Consider the following 7,303-nt stretch of genomic DNA (forward strand, 5'->3'; position numbering starts at 1 on the left):
GTAAAGACAGGCACTGAGAAAAAATTAGGGATATTGTTACAATCCGCTTCTCAGCTTCAAACATGTAATTGTTATTTTCCAGAAGACAAATTATAAATACTAGGAAAATTCTTTCAGATGAGAAAACCATTTTCTTTTTGAAATTCTGAATCAACAATGGACCTAAACGTGGTGCCCCAGATGAATTATTACAGCTTAGTTCTTCATTGGCACAAAAGGATGATCACAAGACATGCAATCCATCACCATTTGGGGATGAGATTGAAGAAGAATCTCCATTGCCAGGTAAAAAGAATGCATCACTGTTACTACCGTTATTGTTTGAACCAGGGTTTTCAAACTTTAAAACTGATTAAAACCAAGGAGAGAAACAGGCTCATACACTGATGCATCAAGTATTGTCCTTGTGTGTTCTGGACTAGAATGAGAAGTATATAAGCACCTAGTGCACTAAATAAAATCTTGCCTAATTTTTGATTTTGCTTTTCTTACTTGGGAATTTTTCCTATGCTGCATTCAAGTATTAAGAAGATAGTATGAATTTTATGTTTTTGGTGTTTTTATATGTAAGAGTAAGTATTATTCTACAAAACCTTGAATTCTGTTGGGTTGGAGGGAGAAGAGGAGGATGAATGAACTTCATCGCTATGGAAGATGTATTTCTTACTGGGAGGTATGATTTGGGAGAAGGTTGAAAAGCACCTGTCAGCATCTATCCTCCCCCAAAACCAGCCCCTATAGAATGAAACTCCCGAAAGGCAAGAGTTTGATCTGTCTTGTTCACCACCAGATCTCCAGTCGTACCTAGCACAGGGCCTGGTACAGAGTCAATGAATAGTTGCTGGATACGTGAACTAACCAAACTAGAAGGGAAATATCAATAGTTGATTATTTATCTTTTGTTTGCGTTATCCAGGCATCTTTCTCCCTTTTATAGATGTGGGTTTTAGAAAAGATAGAAAGAAGTTGCTAGAGTCATTTTCTATGAGGGCCTGCAGGTTGCTAAGAACCAGGGAACCAGGAAGGACTTCCAGCCCCTTCGAGTGTGGGGGAAGACTGTAGATGACCTTGAGTCCCAGACTGCAGGAAGCCGTGGATGGGAAGTGACTAAGAGCAGCAGGAGGGATCACACGCAGGTCAAACTACAGGCTTACAACAGACCATTACTTCTCACACTCAGTAGAAAGCTGCTGTGCTTTCTGTAAGGGCTTTAAGCTCTTTTGGAACTGGAAGAGATAACCTAGTCCCCATCCCTCATTTTATAGAGATTGAATAAACACAAAGTAGGAAGTAGACATGAGAATCGTCTTTAGATGTGGAAGGAAGGGACAGGGTCAAATCTAGGTTAGCCTTTATTTCCTTTTTATAAAACGGTGATAATGTTTGTACTGTATCATTGAGATGTTATAAGGATTAACTGAAATGATAAATGTGAAATGCTAAGCACAGTGCCCAACCCATAATATGCACTCAGTCATTATTAGCTATTATTATTACCATGAGCAATAGAACATAAAATGCTTGGAAATATTAACTGAGGTTTTATTTCCTTTTTCTTTCTGCTACTCTTTTCTCTACCATTATGTCATGGTCTATGCACATTGTTCTCAGTCAGAGAGTAGAGAAAGCTGAAAATAAAAAGTCTGTTGAATGTCTGAATGAATGTATTTTAAACTCACAGTAGAGACAACATCTTGAAAGGCAAGACTTTCTTTTAGTCCAAAAGCTGTGCATTCTGAGAAAGAACCAAACAAATGTGGAACTGTTTCCTGATTTTTGGTATGGGGCTCAGTGCCCACCCCAAGAATGAAATCCCAGGAAAAGTGCATAGTAGAAACCCATTATTAGGGCAGTGTTTTTCAAACTGTGGGTTGAGACCTATTCTTGGATAGTAAAATTGATTTTTTGGGTTAAAACTAGCACTAAAGGAAATGAAATGGAATGGAACAGAAAATACCAGAGTACATTGCAAGGAGTAATGGTAAATATTGTTTCATGGTGCATGTACTCAGTCACGACGTAAAATGTGTTTCCTACTGCAGTCACAGTCAGTGAAATTTGCACATACCAGAATGCCATAGCGGAGGGCACGTGTGTCTCTTCTCTCAGGATGTCCCAGGAAGAACAGCCGCTCCTGGGAGAAAATCTGCACCCAGAATGGTGCTGGAAGAACACAAAAGTCAAGCCTAGAGGGGCTGCCCAGAGCCCTAAGCACCTTGGCAAGGTGGGAAAAGATCGGAAAACTTTCTGAGGCCACTGAGAGGGAGGCACAAGAGGTCTTGAGCCAGCCACATTGACTTGAAGGAACAGGAGTCTAGACCATGACTACATAGGCAAGGGGAGGTAATGGTGGAAACTTGGACTTCAGGAACTGATGCTGGCTCAGGACAATAGGACCATGTGGGAAGAGTTTCCATCAGTGGACAGAGCATCACGATGGGCCAGACATTGCTTTCCTTCCCGAATCAGGGTATGCATAAGTTCCACGCCCCAGGCAGATGTCCTCTGCAGCTGCAAAGACTGAAAGAAGTAGAAAGAATAAAGAGAAAGAAACTCCTAAAGAGCTACCCAAAAGAGACCATGTTTTAATTCTATTTTAAAATAGAATTAGAAAGCAGTATGTAAGTACCTCAAAAAATTAAAAATAGAACTACTATATGATCCAGCAATTCTACTTCAAGGTATTTATCCTTAGAAAATGAAAATTCTAACTCAAAAAGATATATGAACCACCATGTTCATTGTAGCATTATTTATAATAGTCAAGATATGGAAACAACTTAAGTGTCTATCAATGGATGAATGGATCAAGACGTGATATAGATAGATAGAGATTATAGGTATATAATTAAGCCATGAAAAAGAACGAAATCTATGCAAAAATCCTCAACACAATATTAACAAACTGAATTCAACATTATATAAAAATGATCATAAATCATGATCAAGTGGATTTATTCCAGGGTGCAAAAAAATTGTTCAGTATCTGCAAATCAATCAATGTGATATACTACATTATCAAAATGAAGAATAAAAATAATTCAATCATTTCAAGCGATGCAGAAAAAGTACTTGACAAAATTCAACACCCATTCATGATTTAAAAAAAAAAAACTCTCAACAAAGTTGATTAAGAGGGAACCTATCTCAATAAAGGCCGTTTATGACAAACCCACAGCTAATACCATACTCAATGGTGAAAAACTGAAAGATTTTCCTCTAAAATCAGTCTCAAGACAAGGATGCCCACTCTTGCCATTTCTATTTAACATAGTACTGGAAGGCCTAGTCACAACAATCAGACAAGAAAAAGAAGTAGAAGGCATCCAAATTGGAAGAGAAGAGGTAAAACTATCACTATTTGCAGATGACATGATACTATATATAGAAATCCCTAAAATCTCCACCAAAAACTATTAGAACTAATTAATGAATTCAGTAAATTTGCACAAGATTAATTATACAAATCTGTTGATTTTCTGTACACTAATAATGAATCATCAGAAAAAGAGAGAGAGAAAACAATCTCACATAAAACTGCATCAAAAAGAATAAAATACCTGTGAATAAGCTTAACCAAGGAGGTAAAAAACCACACTGAAAACTGTAAAACATTGATAAAGGAAATTAAAGGGGATAAAAATAAATGGAAAGATAGCCTGTGTTCATGAATTGGAAGAATTACTATTGTTAAAATGTCCATACTACCCAAAGCAATCTACAGATTTAATGCAATCTCTATTAAAATACTCATGATATTTTTCACAGAACTAGGACAAATAATCCTAAAGTTTATTTGGAACAGAAAGAGACACCTGAAGAACCACAGCAATCTTGAGAAAAAAAGAGCAAAGCTTGAGTTATCATGCTCCCTGACTTCAGACTATACTACAAAGCTACAATAATCAAAACAAAACGGTACTGGCACAAAAACAGACACACAAATCAACAGAACAGAATAGAGAGCCCAGAAATAAATCCATGCACATATGGTCAATTAATCTATGACAAAGAGGCAAAAATATACAATGGGGAAAAGACAGTCTTCAATAAATGGTGCTTGGAAAACTGGACAACTACATGTAAAGGAATGAAATCAGAACATTTTCTCACACCATATACAAAAATGTACTCAAAATGGATTACAGACCTAATTGTAAGAACAGAAACCATAAAACTCCTAGAAGAAAACAGGCAGGCCACTCCTTGACGTGAGACTTAGCAATATTTTTCTTGGATCTGTCTCCTCAGGCAAGGGAAACAAAAGTAGAAATAAACAAAGGGGACTTAATTAAACTTAAAAGCTTTTGCACAGGTAAGGAAGCCATCAACAAAACAAAAAGACAACCTACTGAATGAGAGAAGATATTTGCAAATGATATGTCTGATATCCAAAATATATAAAGAGCTCATACAAGTCAATATCAATCAAACAAACAAACAAACAAATTACAAACTAGGCAGAAGACTTGAAAAGACATTTTTCTGAAGAAGATATACAGATGGCCAACAGACACATGAAAAGTTGCTCAACATCACTAATCATCAGGGAAATGCAAATCAAAACCACAATGAGATATCACCTTACACTTGTCAGAATGGCTATTATCAAAAACACAACAACAAATAATAAATGTTGTTGAGGATGTGAAGAAAAGGGAATCCTAGTACACTGTTGGTGGGAATGTAAATTGGTGCAGCCACTATGGAAAACAATATTGCATTTCCTCAAAAAACTAAAAATACAACTACCATATGATCCAGCAATTCCACTCCTGGATATATATCAGAAGAAAACAAAAACACTAATTCAAAAAGATAGATGCACCCCAAAGTTCATAGCAACATTATTTACAATAGCCAAGATATGGAAGCAATCTTAGTGTCCATCAATAGATGACTGGATAAAGAAGATGTGATATATATATGTATATATACATATATAAATTATGTATATAATGGAATATTACTCAACCATAAAAAAGAAAGAAAATTTTTCCATTTGCAACAATATGGATGGACCTGGATGGTATTATGCTTAGTGAAGTAAGTCAGACAGAGAAAGACAAATACTGTATGTTTTCACTTATATGTGGAATCTAAAAAATAAAACAAATAAATGAATAAAATGAAACAGAAACAGACTCACAAATATAGACAATGAACGAGTGGTTACCAGTGGGGAGAGAGTAGGGGGAGAGGCAAGATAGGGGAAGGGAATTAAGAAGTACAAACAATTAGGTATAAAAGAAGTAAGATACAAGGATACAATGCACAGCAAAGGGAATATAACCAATATTTTATAATAACTTTAAATGGAGTCTAATCTATAAAAAGAATTGAATCACTATGTTGTACACCTGAAACTACCATTGTAATTCAACAATACTCCAATTTCAAAACATAAAATCTTGCTATTTGCCACAACATAGATGGACCTTGAAGCCATTATGCTAAATAAGTAAGATAGAGAAAGACAAATACTGTAAGATCTCACTTATATGTGGAATCTAAAAAACAAAACAAAGCCAAAAACCAAGCTCATAGAAACACAGAATAGCACTGTGCTTGCCAGAGGTGTGTGCAGGGGTGAGGGAGTGGGTAGATTTGGTAAAGGGAGTCAAAAGGTACAAACTTCCAGTTATAAAATAAATAAGTCATGGGGATATAATGTACAGCATGATAATTATAGTTAATACTACTATATTGCATATTTGAAAGTTGCTAAGAGAGTAAATATTAAAAGTTCCCATCACAAGAAAAAACATTGTATGGTGATGTTAACTAGACTTATTGTAGTGATCATTTCACAATGTATTCAAATACTGAATCATTTTGTTGTACATCTGAAACTAACATAATGTTATGTGTCAATTACACCTCAATAAAAAAACACATACTTTTATTATGTTATGTTATTCTTAGCATAATATAAAGGACAAAGTGATATATAATACAATCATGTAGACAACAGAACTGCCCAGAGTACCAGAAAACAAAGCTAATTTTTGAATCATAATCCTGCAAGTTAGTGCCTGTAAATGCATAGATAAGATAAAACAGAATTGGCTAAGTTTATATTGAATTAGGGTAGGCTATGTTTTCTGCTGCCAAGTAGACATTGGAGGTTGGGTGGCTGGTCTGAGGTCAGCCCTAGGAAAATAAAGTTATATCCTGGAACACCCAGGGGCTGTGACTGCATGAAATATCAAACCTGACATGTTATTAGTAATGAGGCCTTTGGATTTGACAACGAGAAGGTTATGAGCAGTCCTTGAAAGGGGGATTTCCATGGAATGGTTAGGACAGAAACCAGATGGGAACGAGGAAAATGTAATAGGGAAGAACAAATCTGACTCCATATTGGATATGCTTCTTTTACTTTAACCTTTGTATTCTGCTGATTTTGCTACCAGTTAATCAGTAAAGGGATGTTGCCTATCAGCTTAACTTAAACACAATGGCCCATCTCTGGGAACCCTGCTTCCCAGGTAGTGAGTGTTAAGCTAAACTACCTCTTCTTGGCTCACAGGAAACATCGGGACCAGGCCCACCTGTGAATGACGGCAAGAAGGAAGAAATTAACACATCCCTTCCCAGCTGATCAGGACCAGAACATATTTGACTTTGCTTCCTCCCCTTTTAGTATAAAAGAAGCCTGAATTCTAACTCAGGCAAGACAGTTCTCTGGGACACTAGTCCATCATCTTCTCAATCTGCTGGCTTTCTGAATAAAGTTGCCCCAACTACTCATCTCTCGATTTATTGACCTGTTGTTCAGCGAGCAGTACGAGCTTGGACTTGGTAACAGAAGGACAGGTGGTCAGAATACACTGCCCTTGGAGACCCTGGCATGGGGAGTGGGCGCGGAGGAGTGCGGCTAGCAGGCCTGAGGACAAGCTCTGTTTATCCTAAATGGAGAAACCTAAGATTTACAGGGGAATTCGCAGGCACATGAGAAGGGCTTACACAGAGCTATCTGGGTAAAGGTAGGAGCCAGAGCTAGAGGTAATTTCCAGTGGTGTCCACAATGGATATATTTTTATTCAGGCAAAACCTGATAAAATTAGCAAAGGAAAGGTGACGTCACACAATCGCCCCATGCCTGTGGCACCTGCAGCATGTGTATGAAATTGGGGGAAGGTGTTGGTCATGGAGTGTGCCTCATCAGCGCTAATCCTGTACTTTCATCTCCAATACCACCTCCTCCCTGGGGCCTGGGACACAAGGTAGGTTGAGGACCCTTTAGGATGGTTCTAGAATGCCTCCTGCTAGGAGCCTCATTGGACGCCATGGCCCCAAC

Source organism: Camelus bactrianus, chromosome 23, assembly GCF_048773025.1.
Source record: "Camelus bactrianus isolate YW-2024 breed Bactrian camel chromosome 23, ASM4877302v1, whole genome shotgun sequence".
In the NCBI taxonomy this organism is placed as follows: domain Eukaryota; kingdom Metazoa; phylum Chordata; class Mammalia; order Artiodactyla; family Camelidae; genus Camelus; species Camelus bactrianus.